We start from the raw sequence: 24711 nt of genomic DNA on the forward strand, positions 1-24711 counted from the left end.
CACTGATTTGTTTTTGTTTTGTTTTTGAATGTCAGAAATGTATATTTGTGAATGTTGAGATGTTATATTGGTTTCACTGGTAAAAATAAATAATTGAAATGGGTATATATTTGTTTTTTGTTAAGTTGCCTAATAATTATGCACAGTAATAGTCACCTGCACACACAGATATCCCCCTAAAATAGCTATAACTAAAAACAAACTAAAAACTACTTCCAAAACTATTCAGCTTTGATATTAATGAGTTTTTGGGTTCATTGAGAACATGGTTGTTGTTCAATAATAAAATTAATCCTCAAAAATACAACTTGCCTAATAATTCTGCACTCCCTGTATATACTTAACTAATACCAAATCATAGGAGGTGCAATGTATATAAAAAAAAGGAATTAGTCTGAAATAAGGGCTATTCCAGCCCCTACCTAGACCTACATGACCATAATTTTAAGAAGCAAAAATCTATTAAGGTAGATTATACGACTAGGGGGTATGAAATTACTGTATATTTAAACAAAACCTCTCCAGAACCTGCGAGCATATAGTAAACATGTGAGCGAGAGAAAGTGATGGCGAAATACATATGATATACTGTATTATGGGTATGTTACCTTGTTGTCAATTATGGAATTAAACAATATCAGACTATTTCTATACACCGTCGTGCGATTAAATGCAATAATTAACCCAAACAGCAGGTATACATTAGAAAATCTTACCGTGTGGGCACGGGCCCTATACCCCACGGCAATATATAATTATATAGATAGTACCTGCCATCATTTTTAAGATGTACAAACCTGTAATATATTTGAGGGTTACAATACAGTAACAAGTTTCAACTTTAGTAGGAACTCTCGTCTTACAATCATGTGAATGTGCAGAACAGACAGCCTTGCTATAGTATAAGGAGGAGGTACAGTAGAAAAATCGCTTAACCATACACCAAATAACACAGTAAACTTGGCCTTTAAGATAATAACCATGAAAGAGCTACAACTTTAAATATGCAGTTAATAATGTTGTAAACAGACTTGTGGGAGAATAGAGCAAAGGGCAGAATATAACTAATATGTGAGTAGCTATTGAGCTTCTATATGGATGATAACAGGAGGTGACAAGAGACATATGAACAAAACATATAACTCAGAGGAAAGGAAACATGTATAGAATCCGACATTCAAAAACAAAAGAGTATTAATTTGGATAACATTTGAAAGTTATTGTACATACGTAATACCAATAACCTATAATAGATCAAATATCAGAGTCTGCACAAATCAAACACATCGCAAAATCTGTCCATGACTCTCAGGATGTGGGATAACTGAAGTTATAGCTGTTCCAGGGTATTTTACCGCTACAGGTGTCCAGCTGGGAGAGTATGTTTTAGCCGATTCCGTCCCTGTGAGAATGTCGTGAATTTCCCTGTAGCGCTAGTTTCAAAGACAAAATTACCCCACAGTCAATCAGCACCAAGAAGAAAGTCAGCTTGTGGAGTGATAGAACGGACGGTGCCTGGGTCAAATAGTAGAGCAGTATGCATTGAAGGGGGATTTGCACCTCTAGTGACTTCGTAGCTATAGGTGTGCTGTGCAGTCTCAGGGACCCGCTACTATGACCGGGAGCCAAGTCTAGAGTGAGAGCTGCAGGTGGGACTGCACTGGCGGGAGGGAGGGTGTCCGCAGCTGCGGTGGTACTTACTGCCCCACTAGTCGCCGGTAAATCAAGATGGCCTGGTACTTGTAATGTGTCGCCCATCCGTTCCTCAATTGCTGAGTTGCAGTCAGGGGGAAAGCGCCAGGACCCTCCAGCGCCACTCCCATCTCGGTTATTTAAGATGGGCTCAGCTAAGTCGGGCTGCCGAGGCGGACAGCCGCCATTTCTCTGAGGAGCAGCGTACAGCTTGTCAGCCAAACTAGCATGGTGGCTTTCAAGTAGATAACTCAGCTCCTCTAAAAAATAAGATGAAATCTTCATAGTGTAGGATAGATCGGAACTCTTGAGAAATAGAAGGTTTGCAGCTGCCTGTGAAGGGAGTATATGGTTAGAGATCTGCAAGATGGCGGCTCTCCTCCTCAGCTCTGTATTGTATAGCAGTGATGGCAGGCTGGTGCAGGCTCTCCGGACCCCAAAAAGTTCACAGGAATGCACTATCAGTTCTTAGGTCTATCCACGTAGATTCAGGGTTTAAAAAAGATCACAATAAAGTGTGGAAAGACCTCTAAATTAGGATCCTGGGCCTGGGAGCTGCACCAGAACACGTCCTATCGGCTCTGCAGTTGGCTCCGCCCCCCAATTATTCCTATTTAAAACTATATACTTACCTATAAAATAAACCCTAAGCTAGCTACAATATAACTAATAGTTACATTGTATCTATCTTAGGGTTTATTTTTATTTTACAGGCAAATTTGTAATTATTTTAACTAGGTAGAATAGTTACTAAATAGTTATTAACTATTTACTAACTACCTAGCTAAAATAAATACAAATTTACCTGTAAAATAAAACCTAACCTAAGTTACAATAACACTTAACACTACCCTACAATTAAATAAATTCCCTACATTAAATACAATTAACTAAATTCAATAAAATTAGCTAAATTGCCAAAAAAACAAACACTAAATTACAGAAAATAGAAAACAAATTACAAGATATTTAAACTAATTACACCTAATCTAAGAGCCCTATAAAAATAAAAAAGCCCCCCCAAAATAATAAAACCCCCTACCCTAAACTAAACTATCAATAGCCCTTAAAAGGGCCTTTTGCAGGGCATTGCCCCAAAGAAATCAGCTCTTTTACCTGTAAATAAAAACCAACCCCCCAAATTAAAGCCTAACTAAAAAAAACTAAGCTCTTCAAAGGACATTTAGCTCTACTGCTGCCCGAAGCCCTAACCTAAAAATAAAACCCACCCAATACACCCTTAAAAAAAATCCTAACACTAACCCCCGAAGATTCACTTACCGGGAGAAGTCTTCACTCTTCATCCAAGTGGCAAGATGTCCTCAACGAAGCCGGCAGAAATGGTCCTCCAGACGGGTAGAAGTGGTGCTCCAGACAGGCAGAAGTCTTCATCCAAGCGGCAAGATGTCCTCAACGAAGCCGGCAGAAGTGGTCCTCCAGACGGGCAGAAGTGGTGCTCCAGATGGACAGAAGTCTTCATCCAAGCCGCAAGAAGTCGTTCATCCAGATGGCATCTTCTATCTTCATCCATCCGGCACGGAGCGGCTCCATCTTCAAGACATCCGGAGCATCCTCTTCAATCGACGGTTTCTTCGGAATTAATGTTTCTTTAAGTGACGTCATCCAAGATGGCGTCGATTAGATTCTGATTGGCTGATAGAATTCTATCAGCCTATCGGAATTAAGGTAGAAAAAATCATATTGGCTGAAGCAATCAGCCAATAGGATTGAGCTGGCATTCTATTGGCTGTTCCAATTAGCCAATAGAATGCGAGCTCAATCCTATTGGCTGATTGGATCAGCCAATAGGATTGAAGTTCAATCCTATTAGCTGATTGCATCAGCCAATAGGATTTTTTCTACTTTAATTCCGATTGGCTGATAGAATTCTATCAGCCAATCGTAATCTAAGGTATGCCATCTTGGATGACGTCACTTAAAGGTACATTCATTCTGAAGAAGCCGTCGATTGAAGAGGATGCTCCGCGCCGGATGTCTTGAAGATGGAGCCGCTCCGCGCCGGATGGATGAAGATAGAAGATGCCGTCTGGATGAAAACTTGTGCCTGTCTAGAGGACCACTTCTTGCCGCTTGGATGAAGACTTCTGCCCGTCTGGAGCACCACTTCTGCCGACTTCGTTGAGAACATCTTGCCGCTTGTATGAAAACTTCTCCCGGTAAGTCAATCTTCGGGGGTTAGTGTTAGGATTTTTTTAAGGGTGTATTGGGTGGGTTTTATTTTTAGGTTAGGGCTTTGGGCAGCAATAGAGCTAAATGCCCTATTAAGGGCAATGCCCATCCAAATGCCCTTTTCAGGGCAATGGGGAGCTTAGTTTTTTTAGTTAGGCTTTTATTTGTGGGGTTGGTTGTGTGGGTGGTGGGTTTTACTGTTGGGGGGTATTTGTATTTTTTATTTACAGGTAAAAGAGCTGATTTCTTTGGGGCAATGCCCCGCAAAAGGCCCTTTTAAAGGGCTATTGATAGTTTAGTTTAGGCTAGGGATTTTTATTATTTTGGGGGGGCTTTTTTATTTTGATAGGGCTCTTAGATTAGGTGTAATTAGTTTAAATATCTTGTAATTTGTTTTTTATTTTCTGTAATTTAGTGTTTTGTTTTGTTTGTAATTTAGTTAATTGTATTTAATTTATTTAATTGTATTTAATTTAGGTAAGTTATTTAATTGTAGTGTAGTGTTAGGTGTTAGTGTAACTTAGGTTAGATTTTATTTTACAGGTAAATTTGTATTTATTTTAGCTAGGTAGTTAGTAAATAGTTAATAACTATTTAGTACCTATTCTACCTAGTTAAAATAAATACAAACTTGCCTGTAAAATAAAAATAAACCCTAAGCTAGCTATAATGATACTATTAGTTATATTGTAGCTAGCTTAGGGTTTATTTTATAGGTAAGTATTTAGTTTTAAATAGGAATAATTTAGTTAATGATAGGAATTTTATTTAGATTTATTTAAATTATATTTTAATTTGGGGGTGTTAGGGTTAGACTTAGGTTTAGGGGTTAATAAATTTAGAATAGTGGCAGTAATGTTGGGGCGGCAGATTAGGGGTAAATAAATGTAGGTAGGTTGCGGCGATGTTAGGGGCAGCAGATTAGGGGTTAATAAATATAATGTAGGGGTCGGCGATGTTGCGGGAAGCAGATTAGGGGTTAATAAATATAATGTAGGTGGCGGCGATGTCCGGAGCGGCAGATTAGGGGTTAATAAATATAATGTAGGTGTTGGCGATGTCGGGGCGGCAGATTAGGGGTTAATAAGTGTAAGATTAGGGGTGTTTAGACTCGGGGTTCATGTTATGGTGTTAGGTGCAAACAGAAAATGTGTTTCCCCATAGGATACAATGGGGCTGCGTTACTGAGATTTACGCTGCTTTTTTGCAGGTGTTAGAATTTTTCTCAGCCGGCTCTCCCCATTGATGTCTATGGGGAAATCGTGCACGAGCACATACAACCAGCTCACCGCTGACTTAAGCAGCGCTGGTATTGGAGTGCGGTATGGAGCTCAATTTTGCTCTACGCTCACTTCTTGCCTTTTAATGCCGGGTTTGCAAAAACCCGTAATACCAGCGCTGCAGGTAAGTGAGCGGTGAGAAAAACTGCACATTAGCACCCCACCACTCATAACGCAAGACTCGTAATCTAGCCGTATATTTTTTGGCATATTTAAAGAGATACTAAACCCACATTTTTTCTTTCATGATTCAGATAGAGCAGGCAACTTTAAGCAACTTTCTAATTTACTCCTATTAACAATTTGTCTCTGTTCTCTTGCTATCTTTATTTGAAAAAGCAGGAATCTAAGCTTATAAGCCAGCTCATTTTTGGTTCAGCACCCTGGATAGCGCTTGCTGACATTTAGCCACTAATCAGCAAGCGCTACCCAGGTGCTGAACCAAAAAATGGGCCAGCTCCTAAGCTTAGATTCTTTCTATTCAAATAAAGATAGCATGAAATGAAGACAAATTGATAATAGGAGTAAATTAGAAAGTTGCTTAAAATTGCATGCTCTATCTGAATCACGAAGAAAAAAAAATTGGGTTTAGTGTCCCTTTAAGTCATTTTACCCTATCTAAGCAACACTTTTACTTCCACTTACAATAGTAAATAATTGTTCCCTTGAACAATGTATTATTTTAGTAGTTATCAGCATTGGTGTATGTCACACAAAAGTGGTCTTCATGTGTGACCATGTCATTTTGAACTCTACCTGTTCTACCCTATAAATTCTTAAAGGGATAGAAAGGTCAAAATTGAAATATATATGAGTGCATTTCAATTTGAATTAGAAAAATGTTTGCAATATACTTCAATTAGCAAAAATGCTTCTAATAAAAAGGATTACTGTTTGTGTGCGGCATAAGCACATATCCTGTGAGGGCCTGTGCACCAGTAATTAAACACCACACCTATGCAGCAAGTCAGCGATGGCTATTACATGACACAAATTATGTCTTCACAGAATAAATACACAGCACAGCCACCTCTCTGGTACACGGCCCTCACAGCATATGTGCTTATGCCGCAAAAAGTAGAATGCAAAAATGCTTCTATTTGAAATTGAAATGCACTCATGCACATTTCAATGCACTCATTTCAGCTCTTCTATCCCTTTAATGTTGTTTTAGTATGATAATAGTTGCTAAGTAAAACTGTAAACATTTTGGTTAATTAAAGTCTAAAAATGATCCACATATAATAACCCCTGTTATAAGTTTGCATGTCCTTACTCAAAGGGACATAAAACCCAAAATGTTTATTTTGTAGTTCAGATAGAACATACAAATTTAAACAACTTTCCAATTTACTTCTATTATACACTGTTCTTTGTTTTGTTGTGATCCTTTGTTGAAAAGCAGGAAGGTAAATTCAGGAGTGTGCACGTGTCGGCAGCGCTATATGGCCGCAGTTTTACAACAGTGTTATACATTAGAATGAGCACTAGATGGCAGCACTATTTTCTGTCATGTAGTTTTCCAGACATGTGCATGCTACCTATTTTGATATCTCTTCAACAAAGGATAACATGAGAACAATGCATATTTGATAATATAATTAAAATAGAAACTTCTTTAAAATTGTATTCATGAAAAAAAAATGTGGGGTTTTATGTCACTTTTATAGATATTTTGTCTGCGGCCAAAATGGTGCAGCATAGTTTTATATATAAAATTTATTTTTATTTTTTTAATAGAGATGAAAAGGTGGGACTAGAGTTTATTTGAGGTCTCTGCTTCTTATGGCTTTATTTAGATGTTAGTACTGACAACATCATATTTTTAATGCAGGTTTAATTCTTTAGTTACTGTTCCTGAGCACATCGTATCTTTATAATGTCATACAATGAATATTTTATTGGGCTCCAATTACCTGTAACGGTGTGTTCGCTATACGTTTAGTTCTGTATACTTATAAGAATTAAGGGTATAGCAAACCAAATTCAAACTATTTAGTATATATAACTGCAGAGGTACATTTTTACTGATTGAGCATAATTATATGCTAACTCTCTTCTCGGTTTTAATATCCAAAGCCTATTGTCACCCCTTAAAGGGACAGTCTACACCAGAATTTGTATTGTTTAAAAAGATAGATAATCCTTTTATTACCCATTTCCCAGTTTTGCATAACCAACACAATTATATTAATACACTTTTTACCTCTGTAATTACCTTGTATCTAAGCTTCTGCTGACTGCTCCCTTATCTCAGTTCTTTTGACAGACTTGCATTTTAGCCAATCAGTACTGACTCCTAGGTAATGCCACAAGCATGAGCACAATGTTATCTATATGGCATACATGAACTAATGCCCTCTAGTGGTTAAAAATTGTCAAAATGCATTCAGATAAGAGGAGGCCTTCAAGGGGTTAGAAATTAGCATATGAGCCTAAGAGCAAACAAAGCAAAATTGATGATAAAAGTAAATAGGAAAGTTGTTCAAAATGACGTGCCCTATCTGAATCATGAAAGTTTATGTTTTAATAGACTGTCCCTTTAAGAGAGTACATTAGATATAGCTTTCATGACATATATGTGATAAAGGTCTTGTTTGGTCCCACTTTATGTGTTACAATCTTGCCTATAAAGAATTTTTTATTTAACATATGTTTTCTCTATTAGGGTCCATAGGTGTCCCAGCAACATGAGATGATCATCTATTATGTTTTTTTATATATATATTTGCTATGCTGGTATTTCTTTGTATTAGATCCATAAGTGATCTCTTTTTTTCAATATACTCTCTGATAAGGTAACTTCAAGCTTTCCAGGGGGTCAAAGAGTGGCCTCAAACAGTTTTCAGAAGGTAGACTAGTAGTACGATATATATATATATATATATATATATATATATATAAAATATAAAAGAAAGATAGAAAAAAATACCAGGGTATATAAGATTACCCTAGAACAGCAAGGGAATAAACGGCACACATAGAAGACTTTCAAAAATTTATTTATAATAATTTCCCAAAAATACACTTAAGTATATAGCGATATCTTATCTGTCAATATCAGTTACCACTAAAGACAGCAAAATCTAAAACATTTTAAGTGCACTTAGACAAATGACAAATGGAGAAAGATATAGAAGATATATCGAGCCAACAAACTTTTGATAACCTAAAACCTAGGGAAAGAATAGCACTAAAAGAACTAAGTATGGCCAAAGGTTTGGTGATAAAGCCTGCCGACAAGGGCGGTAATTTGGTTTTACTTGATGAGCATTTTTATGTGAATGAAGTCAAACGGCAGCTAAATAACAAAAAGCAATATGAAAAAATTGGTGGCGACCCTCTGGTCCATGTCCAAAATTCCCTTTTTAAACTTTTGAATTATGCAAGAAGCAAAGGGGTAATTACCCAAAATGAGTTCAAATTCCTATATCCTGAGCATCCAGTTATGCCTGTCTTTTATGTATTGCCAAAGCTGCATAAAAACATGCAGTGCCCCCCGGGAAGGCCTATAGTCTCGGGAATAGGGAGTGCAACTGAAAAAATTGGGGAGTATGTTGATAAATACCTGCGACCCTTTTTACTAACCTTAACATCATATGTTAAAGACACAGCCGATCTTTTGAGAAAGTTGGATGGAGTAGTAGTAAATGAAAAGACCATTCTGGCATCTCTTGATGTAGAGGGTCTTTACTCCTCCATACCACATAAAATAGGCTTAACAGCAATAAGGAGGTTCTTAGAGACCAGAGGACCAACATATGCTGAACATACTGAATTTGTCTACTCCCTGTTAGAGTTTGTCTTGAAAAATAATATTTTTTCATTTGACGGACAGATATTTCGCCAACTGTGTGGGACAGCGATGGGGGCAGTTTGTGCCCCCACATATGCATGTCTACATCTGGGCCTTTGGGAATCAGAGATCTTTGAGTACTATTCAAGGATCTTTGAGGACAAAGTGCTACTATGGATTAGATATGTGGATGATGTTCTTGTCCTGTGGGATGGGACGGCAGAAGAATTCAATTAATTCGTTGCGGTCCTTAACCACAACGACAAGAACATCATCCTGACGTCAGAAACCAATACAGTAGAACTAAATTTTCTAGATGTGACTTTGAAAAAAGAGGGAGTAAGAATAGTGACGGAAAATTACAGGAAAAAGACCGCAACTAACAATATATTACATGCAGATAGTAGCCATCCGAACCACCTTAAAAAAGGGATCCCGTATGGCCAATTCCTCCGTCTGAGGAGAAATTGCTCTTCTCTCTCCAAGTTTGACACTCATGCAGCCCTAATGAAAGAGAGATTCCTAAAAAGAGGTTATTCTAACAAGTGCCTCAAGAAATCTCTCTGGAAAGCAAGAAATATGTCCAGGGATGACTTACTATATCGCAATAATTCTAAAAATGAAACTAATAAAATTAGATTTATCTCTAATTTTAATAATCAATGGGAGAGTCTAAGGTCAGTTTTCAAGAAAAATTGGCACATCCTATCCCTTGATGAAAAAGTGAACAGTGTGATGGGGGATACACCTTTGCTAACAGCTAGAAAAGCACAAAGTTTAAAGGACAAACTGGTGAGGAGCCAATTCTCAAGGGGCCCTTCGGCCTCTGATTGGCTGAGAAAGGACAGAGGTATTAAGGGTAGCTTTCCATGTGGGCACTGTGTATACTGTGCCCACATGGATAGCACTAAACAATTCTCTGTCCAGGATGGAAAGATCTTTGATATAAGATTCTTCTTTAACTGCAAATCGGAGGGGGTGATATATCTTCTGCGGTGCTCCTGTCCGGCTTTCTATGTTGGAAAAACGAAAAGATTGGTGAAGGACCGAGTACAGGAGCACAGGGACGATATTCTCCACTCCAGAGAAACTAATGTTGCCAGGCATTTTTGTAATGTACACAATAAAAATGTAGATTCATTGAAATTTATCATAATAGATAAAGGCATCACAAATGGACGTGGTGGAAATAATGATAGGGTCCTCCTGCAAAAAGAGGCGAAATGGATCTACAGACTGGGAACTAGATTCCCAAAAGGTTTAAACGATAAGCTTGAATTTGTCCACTTTTTATAAATTTTCATTTTTTTTAAATATAATAAACATCTGTTTGAAGTGTGCGCCAGTTTAAGAGGGTAATTTCTATCTCTTCTGTTGTGTATTTGAAAGTATTGGGGGTAACCAGGAATTAGGTTGAACCAAAACATATTTACCTATTACTTTCTAACACAATTTTGAGTTTTGAGAGGCTTTTTTGAAATACAGGGTTAAAAGTGATACAGCTTTAAGGTGTTGCAAGGATACTTGGGAAAAAACACCTGTAAGCAATTAGGTATCTGCATAAAAGAGGAAGTCCACTGAGGACTCTACATGCCCTGATGATCCCCTGTAACACATACTGGAGGTGGGGGAGAAACGTGCGTTGGCACTATGTGTTTATGAGAACCCAGGTACCTGTCGAATGTACCGTGGGCCAGGATTTCTAGTGCACCTGTCCAGGCCTATTCCCTGAATCTTTTGTTTCTTCAGAGACATTTTTGGCTCTATACATGCAGCTGTACCTTTAAAGTGAGCTACGAATCTTTCAGGTGTGACTCCGACAGTGGAGTAAGTGGTTTTGAGGAGTGTGCTATTGGAGTGCAATGGAAGATGTGCCTATACGATAGGTGAACATATACATAACTTTGCGATACAGTCATTTGTCAAAGTTCTTGGCAAAACTTACAATGCAAAATTGATTCAAATGGATCCTTCTGTCTATAGCCACTCATAGTCCCTGGTGACGAGAGACCACTCCCACTATTGCTGATGTCACACGCCAAGTAATCATCACAGGTGCTTGCAAGCAGAAGACAAGTGGAAACAACAAAAACCGGAGGACTTAAGCTAAGTATATGCTGTGTTTTCCAACTGAATTATTACACTTGCTAGAGACTCTTTATCCAGCAGTACTACTTGCGGCACATTTATTTGCCTTAAGAGAAGATTCCCTGGTATATATAAAGAGGAAAAACAAGCGCTTTTTGATACATAATATAGTTCACCTCTGTTTGGACTGCAGCCATATGTTTAACATGTATTTTGCCTACTTACTATAAATGTCCTATAAACATTAGATTCTATGTAACATTCGTTATAAACATGAGTTTTCTGGTTAACCCCTTATTGTTTATGATGTCTTTTTGTAATTTATAGCATAGGGAAAGTATTAGGTCTAAGTGCACTTAAAATGTTTTAGATTTTGCTGTCTTTAGTGGTAACTGATATTGACAGATAAGATATCGCTATATACTTAAGTGTATTTTTGGGAAATTATTATAAATAAATTTTTGAAAGTCTTCTATGTGTGCCGTTTATTCCCTTGCTGTTCTAGGGTAATCTTATATACCCTGGTATTTTTTTCTATCTTTCTTTTATATTTTATATTTACTATAAGGGTGGCACCATTTAAAGCAAATTAGCAATATTACCTACTCTCTCACACCCCCTATATTTAGTATATATATATATATATATATATAAATAAAGGGTTCTGTGTTTCACTGTTCTCATTCACCTAATAGTGACTGGATGTGTAATAATTTATACTTATTGTGGAATATGGTAATCTTGATATATACTTGGTATTTTGCATAATTATGCTTTATAATGTTTGTGAATTTGCATTTAAATCGCAATTATATATTACATAAAAAATAATATTTTAAAAAAATGCAATTTATAGTAAGTGTAGTAGGTATTCCAAGAGACAGATAGTGCTAGGCTAGTGTGAGAATTTTTGCTTGTTATGACAAAAACTCTTATTTTTCTATAACGTTAGACACGCCTTCTACACTAACGGTTTAATTATTAGAATTGCTAAGAGGGGCAGGGGAGTCTGCTGGGTAACATCTTGGAGAGGAGTCTGATACAGTATCTGCCTGTGTTCTACTAAATCATAACTCTCAGCACTGTTGTATGCTATTAATACTTTATCTGAAACCCGAAAATAAGTAATATGTTTATAGTTTAATCACTGCTTTGTTTTACTGTACTATAAGCTTACTGTGTGTTATTGTAATAAGTTCATTAATAAACACTGTTATTATTCTACTGCATTCTCATGTGTCAGTTTCTCTTTTTCAGTACTATGAGACCTAGTTGCACATCCCCAGTGCCAGGAAAACACACCAGTCACCTACAGATTGTCCAGTATTTTTCTGAAGGACAGCTGGCAACCTTAACTTAACCAACTTCTTACCTTATGTGAATGAGCCAATCTGGGCTTGAATCTGCAGCTGATAAGGCTAGTCATTATGTTAGTATAAAATGCATTGCTTTGCAGTTATTAATTGTTAAATCCAATTATAGACATATATGTAGCAGTGTTAGCCTTGATGAGTCTGTAGACTGTATATCCCCATCCTTAGAAAATCCACCATTTTCAGAGCTAAATTACATGTAAAAAGGCAAGATAAGTAAAGTATAATGCAAATTTGTTTTATTACCCATAACTAAACATTTATATAACAATCCCAAGATGTTTTCTATATCCTTAAATCATATTTACAAAAGTTAAATTAAATTAAGCAAACTCTACCTTTGCAGTAAAACCCCTTTTCTCTTAGTCCTTATATATGACTTTAAACAAAACCTTTACATCACTCAAACATTTTTATGTGTGTATGTGTACTCTTCTGGGGCTAGTGGATCTATCTATCATCTATCTATCCATCTATCTATCTGTCTTCTGTCTGTCTGTCTATCTATCTATCTATCTCTCCTTTAAATTGTAACTATCATGGATGTTAAACTGCAACTGTCCAGTGTGGGGTGCTGTTGGTTCCCAGATTAATAGATATATGGATTGCAGGTTTGTAACAAGTTTATCAAAGCCCTGGAAACATTTCCTGAGAAACTGAATCAGACATAAATATATGCTCATTATGGGGACAATCACAATCTTCTAGACAAGTTTATCTAATGGTGAATTTTGTAGAAAAATCATTACTTTTTAACTGATTGACCACTATATATTCACATACGATTTCAGATACTTGCATTCAGAATATTCTTTCTCAGAACAAATTTCTGTAGATTTAATGGGCCATCATATTCTAACATTCTTATAAAGCATTCAACCATGTTAAGCTTGGTTTCCAATCCTTCAATTATCCTAACTGAATAAATCTTTTAAAATATTTATATCTTGGATAATTAAAGGGACCTTGTAATGTGATAATGCACAACAACCACTACATAATGAAACAAATAATAAAACGCATCACAAATTATTTAGAAATATCAATTTTAAAGGGATATGAAACCCAATTTTTTCTTTCATGATTCAGATAGAGCATTCAAATTTAAGCAATTTACTAATTTACTCCTATTATCAATTTTTCTTCGTTCCCTTGTTATCTTTTATTTGAAAATCAGGAACGCAAGCTTAGGAGCTGGCCCTTTTTGGTTCCGCACCTGGGTATATAGGAAGATACCAAGAGAACGAAGAAAATGTGATAATAGGAGTAAATTAGAAAGTTGCTTAAAATTCCATGATCTATCTGAATCATTAAAGAAAAAATGTGGGTTTCATATCCCTTTAACTTTAAAAAACTTACCTGAAAGTTCCCTGTTTTACAGAATCCAGGCCCAATGACCAAAAGTTTGCCACCAAAAACATGAAAAAACAAGTTTAGCCTTGCAGGGACCGTCTTGGTGCAATCATCAAAGAAAAGGGGCTGTTCCTGTCAGTGGTGAGATGTCTCCTATAAAAATAATGAGAGCTCTCTGCAATGTAAAAGTTTGCAATGGTAGGCACAGGGAAAACCCAGCGTATGTTTACACTTTAATTTTACGCCAAATACAAATCAAATTACACTATTTGCAAGAAAAAACAGTGAGTACTGTAGAGAGGAAATGTAGAGAATTGCACTTAGATTATAGAGACAATCTGATACACTTCTATTGAACACCAATTTTATAATAAAAACAATTACGCTTTGTATTTTGTACTTATAAGTACAAATGTCTATGCTTTTTTTACACATCCGTGTACTTAAATTACGATTTGTGCTGTACTTATTTATTTATGATTTATTTCTGGGTAATTTACATACAAATTTTTGTCTATATTACAAGTGAAACGCTAACACATATTAACACATAAATCTATATGTATTTAAGCATATACATACATATTTACAGGGAACACACAGTTACCATAGACCACAATGTAAAGGCACTCCCGACAGCTTTACCCCCAAAATACTGCCTAGTGCAAATATTTTATCAAAAAAATAAAGATGCTACTATCTTTATTTTTTAATAAAGTACACTACACTGTATTTTGGGGGCATTTGGGGCACATTTATAAAATGAACCTGAGTTCTGATCTCTGGTTAATTTTTTTAAGCACTAATTGCTACTGCGAGCTCATGCTAGCAATAACCAGCCACTTGTAATGGCTGGTTAATTATCACATATTTTGGGCACATTTGGGGCATATTTATATAATTAACTAGAGATAATACCCTGAAAATTAACCAGCCATTGTTATGGCTGGTTATTGCTACTGTGAGCTCGCAGTAGCAATTATAGCTCATGTTTGCACACTCGCGGTAACAAAGAGACTTTGAAAAGTCATGAATATATATCTGATGTTTTTTGCAAAAATATATATTTATACATACAGTATATATATATATATATATATATATATATATATATATATATATATATATATATATTCAGCAATAACAGCAACCAGACAGGATTTCTTAAAAAAACAGGGGTCAAATAATAGAATGTTTAGCTATGTATTCATTCCATTTCAAAATTTAAGATTCAAATTCGAAAACATAATTTATGTAAGAACTTACCTGATAAATTCATTTCTTTCATATTAGCAAGAGTCCATGAGCTAGTGACGTATGGGATATACATTCCTACCAGGAGGGGCAAAGTTTCCCAAACCTCAAAATGCCTATAAATACACCCCTCACCACACCCACAAATCAGTTTAACGAATAGCCAAGAAGTGGGGTGATAAGAAAAAAGTGCGAAGCATAAAAAATAAGGAATTGGAATAATTGTGCTTTATACAAAAAAATCATAACCACCACAAAAAAGGGTGGGCCTCATGGACTCTTGCTAATATGAAAGAAATTAATTTATCAGGTAAGTTCTTACATAAATTATGTTTTCTTTCATGTAATTAGCAAGAGTCCATGAGCTAGTGACGTATGGGATAATGACTACCCAAGATGTGGATCTTCCACGCAAGAGTCACTAGAGAGGGAGGGATAAAATAAAGACAGCCAATTCCGCTGAAAAAAATCCACACCCAAAAATAAAGTTTAAATCTTATAAAGAAAAAAACTGAAAATATAAGCAGAAGATTCAAACTGAAACAGCTGCCTGAAGTACTTTTCTACCAAAGACAGCTTCAGAAGAAGAAAACACATCAAAATGGTAGAATTTAGTAAAAGTATGCAAAGAAGACCAAGTTGCTGCTTTGCAAATCTGATCAACCGAAGCTTCATTCCTAAACGCCCAGGAAGTAGAAACTGACCTAGTAGAATGAGCTGTAATCCTTTGAGGCGGAGTTTTACCCGACTCGACATAAGCATGATGAATTAAAGATTTCAACCAAGATGCCAAAGAAATGGCAGAGGCCTTCTGACCTTTCCTAGAACCGGAAAAGATAACAAATAAACTAGAAGTCTTTCGGAAATTCTTAGTAGCTTCAACATAATATTTTAAAGCTCTAACTACATCCAAAGAATGCAATGATTTCTCCTTAGAATTCTTAGGATTAGGACATAATGAAGGAACCACAATTTCTCTACTAATGTTGTTGGAATTCACAACCTTAGGTAAAAATTTAAAAGAAGGTCGCAACACCGCCTTATCCTGGTGAAAAATCAGAAAAGGAGACTCACAAGAAAGAGCAGATAATTCAGAAACTCTTCTGGCAGAAGAGATGGTCAAAAGGAACAAAACTTTCCAAGAAAGTAATTTAATGTCCAATTAATGCATAGGTTCAAACGGAGGAGCTTGAAGAGCCCCCAGAACCAAATTCAAACCCCAAGGAGGAGAAATTGACTTAATGACAGGTTTTATATGAACCAAAGCTTGTACAAAACAATGAATATCAGGAAGATTAGCAATCTTTCTGTGAAAAAGAACAGAAAGAGCAGAGATTTGTCCTTTCAAGGAACTTGCAGACAAACCTTTTTATCCAAACCATCCTGAAGAAACTGTAAAATTCTCGGAATTCTAAAAGAATGCCAGGAAAAATGATGAGAAAGACACCAAGAAATATAAGTCTTCCAGACTCTATAATATATCTCCCTAGATACAGATTTACGAGCCTGTAACATAGTATTAATCACAGAGTCAGAGAAACCTCTTTGACTAAGAATCAAGCGTTCAATCTCCATACCTTTAAATTTAAGGATTTGAGATCCTGATGGAAAAAAGGACCTTGCGACAGAAGATCTGGCCTTAACGGAAGAGTCCACGGTTGGTAAGAGGCCATCCGGACAAGATCCGCATACCAAAACCTGTGAGGCCATGCTGGAGCTACCAGCAGAACAAACGAGCATTCCTTCAGAATCTTGGAGATTACTCTTGGAAGAAGAACTAGAGGCGGAAAGATATAGGCAGGATGATACTTCCAAGGAAGTGACAATGCATCCACTGCTTCCGCTTGAGGATCCCTGGATCTGGACAGATACCTGGGAAGTTTCTTGTTTAGATGAGAAGCCATCAGATCTATTTCTGGAAGTCCCCACATTTGAACAATCTGAAGAAATACCTCTGGGTGAAGAGACCATTCGCCCGGATGTAACGTTAGGCGACTGAGATAATCCGCTTCCCAATTGTCTATACCTGGGATATGAACCGCAGAAACTAGACAGGAGCTGGATTCTGCCCATACCAGAATTCGAGATACTTCTTTCATAGCCAGAGGACTGTGAGTCCCTCCTTGATGATTGATGTATGCCACAGTTGTGACATTGTCTGTCTGAAAACAAATGAATGATTCTCTCTTTAGAAGAGGCCAAGACTGAAGAGCTCTGAAAATTGCAGTTCCAAAATATTGATCGGTAATCTCACCTCCTGAGATTCCCAAACCCCTTGTGCTGTCAGAGACCCCCACACAGCTCCCCAACCTGTAAGACTTGCATCTGTTGAAATTACAGTCCAGGTCGGAAGAACAAAAGAAGCCCCCTGAACTAAACGATGGTGATCTGTCCACCATGTCAGAGAGTGTCGTACAATCGGTTTTAAAGATATTAATTGAGATATCTTTGTGTAATCCCTGCACCACTGGTTCAGCATACAGAGCTGAAGAGGTCGCATGTGAAAACGAGCAAAGGGGATCGCGTCCCATGCAGCAGTCATAAGACCTAGAATTTCCATGCATAAGGCTACCGAAGGGAATGATTGTGACTGAAGGTTTCGACAAGCTGATATCAATTTTAGACGTCTCTTGTCTGTCAAAGATAGAGTCATGGACACTGAATCTATCTGGAAACCTAAAAAGGTTACCCGTGTCTGAGGAATCAATGAACTTTTTGGTAAATTGATCCTCCAACCATGATCTTGAAGAAACAACACAAGTCGATTCGTATGAGATTCTGCTAAATGTGAAGACTGAGCAAGTACCAAGATATCATCCAAATAAGGAAATACCACAATACCCTGTTCTCTGATTACAGACAGAAGGGCACCCGAGAACCTTTGTAAAAATTCTTGGAGCTGTAGCTAGGCCAAACGGCAGAGCCACAAACTGGTAATGCTTGTCCAGAAAAGAGAATCTCAGAAACTGATAGTGATCTGGATGAATCGGAATATGCAGATATGCATCCTGTAAATCTATTGTAGACATATAATGCCCTTGCTGAACAAAAGGCAGGATAGTCCTTACAGTTACCATTTTGAATGTTGGTATCCTTACATAACGATTCAATATTTTTAGATCCAGAACTGGTCTGAAGGAATTCTCCTTCTTTGGTACAATGAAGAGATTTGAATAAAACCCCAGTCCCTGTTCCAGAACTGGAACTGGCATAATTACTCCAGCCAACTCTAGATCTGAAACACATTTCAGAAATGCTTGAGCCTTCGCTGGGTTTACTGGGACACGGGAAAGAAAAAATCTCTTTGCAGGAGGCCTTATCTTGAAGCCAATTCTGTACCCTTCTGAAACAATGTTCTGAATCCAAAGATTGTGAACGGAATTGATCCAAATTTCTTTGAAAAAACGTAATCTGCCCCCTACCAGCTGAGCTGGAATGAGGGCCGCACCTTCATGTGGACTTAGGAGCTGGCTTTGATTTTCTAAAAGGCTTGGATTTATTCCAGACTGGAGATGGTTTCCAAACTGATACCGCTCCTGAGGATGAAGGATCAGGCTTTTGTTCCTTGTTGTGACGAAAGGAACGAAAACGATTATTAGACCTAAATTTACCTTTCGATTTTTTATCCTGTGGTAAAAAAGTTCCTTTCCCTCCAGTAACAGTTGAGATAATAGAATCCAACTGAGAACCAAACAATTTATTACCCTGGAAAGAAAGGGAAAGCAGAGTAGACTTAGAAGACATATCAGCATTCCAAGTTTTAAGCCATAAAGCTCTTCTAGCTAAAATAGCTAGAGACATATACCTGACATCAACTCTAATGATATCAAAGATGGCATCACAAATAAAATTATTAGCATGTTGAAGAAGAATAATAATGCTATGAGAATTATGATCTGTTACTTGTTGCGCTAAAGCTTCTAACCAAAAAGTTGAAGCTGCAGCAACATCCGCTAAAGATATAGCAGGTCTAAGAAGATTACCTGAACACAATTAAGCTTTTCTTAGAAAGGATTCAATTTTCCTATCTAAAGGATCCTTAAAGGAAGTACCATCTGCCGTAGGAATAGTAGTACGCTTAGCAAGAGTAGAGACAGCCCCATCAACCTTAGGGATTTTGTCCCAGAATTCTAATCTGTCAGATGGCACAGGATATAATTGCTTAAAACGTTTAGAAGGAGTAAATGAATTACCCAAATTATTCCATTCCCTGGAAATTACTTCAGAAATAGCACCAGGGACAGGAAAAACTTCTGGAATTACTACAGGAGATTTAAAAACCTTATCTAAACGTTTAGATTTAGTATCAAGAGGACCAGAATCCTCAATTTCTAATGCAATTAGGACTTCTTTAAGTAAAGAACGAATAAATTCCATTTTAAATAAATATGAAGATTTATCAGCATCAACCTCTGAGACAGAATCCTCTGAACCAGAAGAACCATTATCAGAATCAGAATAATGATGTTCATTTAAAAATTCATCTGAAAAATGAGAAGTTTTAAAAGACTTTTTACGTTTACTAGAAGGAGGAATAACAGACATAGCCTTCTTAATGGAATTAGAAACAAAATCTCTTATGTTATCAGTAACACTCTGAGTATTAGATGTTGACGGAACAGCAACAGGAAATGTAACAGTACTAAAGGAAATATTATCTGCATTAACAAGTTTGTCATGACAAACAGTACAAACAACAGCTGGAGGAACAGATACCATAAGTTTACAGCAGATACACTTAGCTTTGGTAGCTCCAGCACTAGGCAGCGATTTTCCAGAAGTATCTTCTGACTCAGTTTCAACGTGGGACATCTTGCAATATGTAATAGAAAAAACAACATATAAAGCAAAATTGATCAAATTCCTTAAATGACAGTTTCAGGAATGGGAAAAAATGCCAGTGAACAAACTTCTAGCAACCAGAAGCAATAAATAATGAGACTTAAATAATGTGGAGACAATAGTGACGCCCATATTTTTTTAGCGCCAAAAATGACGCCCACATTATTTGACGCCTAAATGCTTTTGGCGCCAAAAATGACGCCACATCCGGAACGCCGACACTTTTGTCGCAAAAGAACATCAAAAATGACGCAACTTCCGGCGACACGTATGACGCCGGAAACAGAAAAAAAATGTTTGCGCCAAAAAAGTCCGCGCCAAGAATGACGCAATAAAATGAAGCATTTTCAGCCCCCGCGAGCCTAACAGCCCACAGGGAAAAAGTGAAATTTTAAGGTAAGAAAAAATTGATTTATTCATATGCATTATCCCAAATATGAAACTGACTGTCTGAAATAAGGAATGTTGAACATCCTGAGTCAAGGCAAATAAATGTTTGAATACATATATTTAGAACTTTATAAAAAAGTGCCCAACCATAGCTTAGAGTGTCACAGAAAATAAGACTTACTTACCCCAGGACACTCATCTACATGTTGTAGAAAGCCAAACCAGTACTGAAACGAAAATCAGCAGAGGTAATGGTATATATATAAGAGTATATCGTCGATCTGAAAAGGGAGGTAAGAGATGAATCTCTACGACCGATAACAGAGAACCTATGAAATAGACCCCGTAGAAGGAGATCATTGAATTCAAATAGGCAATACTCTCCTCACATCCCTCTGACATTCACTGCACGCTGAGAGGAAAACCGGGCTCCAACCTGCTGCGGAGCGCATATCAACGTAGAATCTAGCACAAACTTACTTCACCACCTCCATAGGAGGCAAAGTTTGTAAAACTGATTTGTGGGTGTGGTGAGGGGTGTATTTATAGGCATTTTGAGGTTTGGGAAACTTTGCCCCTCCTGGTAGGAATGTATATCCCATACGTCACTAGCTCATGGACTCTTGCTAATTACATGAAAGAAATAGTATTTCTAGTCTACAACTGTGTTTAATAAATGTAATATTCGAATATGAATGCTACATTCGAATTTGAATGTCACATTCGAATTCGAAATAGTATTTCTAGTCTAATACTGTGTTTTTTAAATGTAATATTCGAATTCGAATGTGACATTCGAATTCGAATGTAACATTCAAATTCGATATAGTATTTCTAGTTTACAACTGTTTAATAAATGTTATATTCGAATTCAAATGCAACATTCAAATTCAATTGTTACATTCAAATTCGAAATAGTATTTCTAGTCTAATACTGTGTTTTTAAAATGTAATATTCTAATTTGAATGTGACATTCAAATTCGAAATAGTATTTCTAGTTTACAACTGTGTTTAATAAATGTAATATTCGAATTTGAATGCTACATTCGAATTCGAATGTAACATTTAAATTCGAAATAGTATTTCTAGTCTACAACTCTTTAATAAATGTAATATTCAAATTCAAATGCTACATTCAAATCGAAATAGTATTTCTAGTCTAATACTGTTTTATAAATGTAATATTCAAATTTGAATGTGACATTCGAATTCGAATATCACATTCGAATTCGAATATCACATTCGAATTCGAAAGTGACATTTGGAAACTGTAAATAACATTCGATAATAGAATTTTTAAGAATATTCATTCTTATTAACATTCTATTATGTAAATCAAATTTCTACAATAACATTCATTCTAACATTCGAATTTGAATATAAACACATTCGCCCATCCGTAGTCTACAGTCCTTCATAACATATAGGATTAATACCCAAGCCGATTGTCTATGTTACAGAAAGCGTGGGACAATGTTTTTGACTGTTCTTATTTAGCCAACACTGCGACCTGAAGGACTTTCCTGCCAAAAGCTGCTTGCTAAAAAGCAAAACCTCAAAGTGATCATCTCTGAAAAAGTATGCAGAGAAGACAAATTGCAGCTTTGCAAATCTTCTCTAAAGATGTATAATCTTTCAAAAACCCACAATGTTGCAATTGCTCTTGAAGAAAGAGCTGCAATGCTCTTAGAAAGTGATCTTCCAACCGTCAAGAAAGTCTTGAATCCCTTCTTATGAGTTAAGAGCCAAACGCTACCTTAGCTTTCTGCCCCTTAATAGATTTAGTAGTGAAAAAACAAACTAGAAGTTTGACTAAAATATATAGTTACTTGGAGATAGAACTTCAAAGTGTTTACTATAATCAGATTATGAAATATCCGATATATTCACATAGTCCATCCTGTTCAAAGTCTCAAAGAATGTGTACACAAAAAGAACCATATGCCACAACTTAGGCTCACAGTTTGATAAACGATCAAAGTGGATAAATGCAGCAGATCTCTCACAAAATAATTCTGTCCATGGGTGGGATACTCCTGTCTCTTCTTCATCCACAGTCTGGGGCCCTGCTGCAGCAATCCGACATTCTTAGAGTAAGGACAGTGTAGACCTCATCAGTTGGCTCTTTGCTCGGCGTCTGAAGGCCAAGAGCGCACTCCTGACGCTGCCGACTCCTCCCTTTGAGCAATCAGGAGAGTGGATTTGTAAGAATGCCAATGCTCCAGCTGGGTCATTTAGTAACAGAGAAACCAGCGAACTTCTTAAGAAAAGCACTCCTTATATTCAGTCAAAAAAGTCAAAACACTGGATAATGAATGAAAAACTTAATAGAAGCGACAGACGTTAGCACAATTTGTCTTAAGTGTTTCGGCTAGTAGTGCCTTAGTCATAGACATAGTTAATCTATCCATACCCCTTTCTTAAAGGGACAGTCTACACCAGAATTTTTATTGTTTTAAAAGATAGATAATCTCTTTATTACCCATTCCCCAGTTTTGCATAACCAACACAGTTATATTAATATACCTTTAACCTCTGTGATTATCTTGTATCTAAGCCTCTGCAAACTGCTCCTTTATTTCAGTTCTTTTGACAGACTTGCAGTTTAGCCAATCAGCGCCTGCTCCCAGATAACTTCATGTGCACGAGCACAGTATTATCTATATTAAACACATGAACTAACATCCTCTAGTGGTGAAAAACTGTTAAAATGCATTCTGAAAAGTGGTGGTCTTCAAGGTCTAAGAAATTAGCATATGAACCTCCTAGGTTAAGCTTTCAACTAAGAATACCAAGAGAACAAAGCAAAATTGGTGATAAAAGTAAATTGGAAAATTGTTTAAAATTACATGCCCTATCTGAATCATGAAAGTTTATTTTGGCCTAGACTGTCCCTTTAAATAATTAGTTGAAAATACATGATTGGTTAGTGCTAATGACTCTTCAAATAAGATATGGACTGGATACGGTTTGGCACACGAGACAAAGTTATACATAACTAATTCAAAGCATTGTGTGTGCATTACTATGTATATGTTACCATAAACTAATGATGGCATGTGAGAATCAGTCTAAATAAAATAGCAATACTGTTTTCATCTCATCAAATGTGAGAAACACATTTAATTAAGAAATGTCACAATGGAAACATAATAACACATGCCATCATGATAAAATCTCAAGTTAACATCATAAGCATATATAGCACACATGCTAAGTAAAAGAGAAGAAAGAAAAGAAACAACAAATGCATTATGTAACACATATTTCTCAGATGATTCATTGAAAATCTATTGCCACAAATTGATAATATCCCCATCAATATTAAAACCCTGGGATGTTCTTGTTTTTAATAAGAATATCCAAAAAAACCTCTCTATATAGTAAATGAGCAATCCTATCCCCACCCCTAGGTGAGCTTCGAACCCATTCTATTATTTGCCACTTAAAAGTGGATAAATCCTGATTGTGCTAAAAAATAAAGTGCCTCACTAAATCTGAACAATCATAACCAGAGTTGATATTATTTAAGTGTTCCCTAATTCTCACATGAGCCTCTCTTGTAGTACAACCCACATACTATTGATGACACTGGGAACACTCAATTAAATACACCACAAACATAGTCCTACAGTTTGTGCAATTAGCCACATCATAGACTCTTTGGGTAACTTTTGATAGGAAATGCATTACTATTTTAAAATGCTTACATGCTATGCATTTTGCAAAATGGGACTTATAATGTCTTTTCATAGTAAGCCAGCTGTTTGTCTCTTTAGTTGGTTTCCTGAGCATACTGGGAGCTACAATGTTACCTATCTTGCACCCCCCTACGTGAAACAAAATTGCACCCCTAGGAAACATAATCCCTGAGGCTATCCTCTGCTGTCAAAATGGGCAAGTGTTTATTGACAATATTCTTGTTGTCCATGAACTGAACTGGGGGCTATAGGTAGTAACCAAAACTTGTTTGGTATTATCCTATATCATATTATCAGTACGAGGCTTGACATTCCCTAATAATAACTGTCTGTCTATTCGACTGACCTCCAAAAAAGGCTCTATTGACTACTTTCCTTGAATATCCAAGCTGAGGCAATTGAGACTTAAAAATATCCCTTTCAATTAGGAAATCTTTTTCCTCTGATCAATTGCGCTTCAGCCTCATTAATTGCCCCTTAGCCACCACAAAGCCCAAGGTGGCTACTCTTGGCATGTAAATATACAAAGTGCATAGTAAATGGAAATATTCATAATTAATGCTCTGTGTCTCCATGATAAATATATGTGCATACATACAATGGAATAAAAGAGATACCAATGGATCTTATCTCTAAAGGATCTCTACAAATAGTGAAAATATTCATGACCAATATCCAGTATCTGCATGAAAGAACCTTATTGCATATAAATTACACATAACATAGGTATAAAGAGATACCAATAGATCTT

The sequence above is a fragment of the Bombina bombina genome, chromosome 2 (assembly GCF_027579735.1).
Source record: "Bombina bombina isolate aBomBom1 chromosome 2, aBomBom1.pri, whole genome shotgun sequence".
NCBI lineage: Eukaryota > Metazoa > Chordata > Amphibia > Anura > Bombinatoridae > Bombina > Bombina bombina.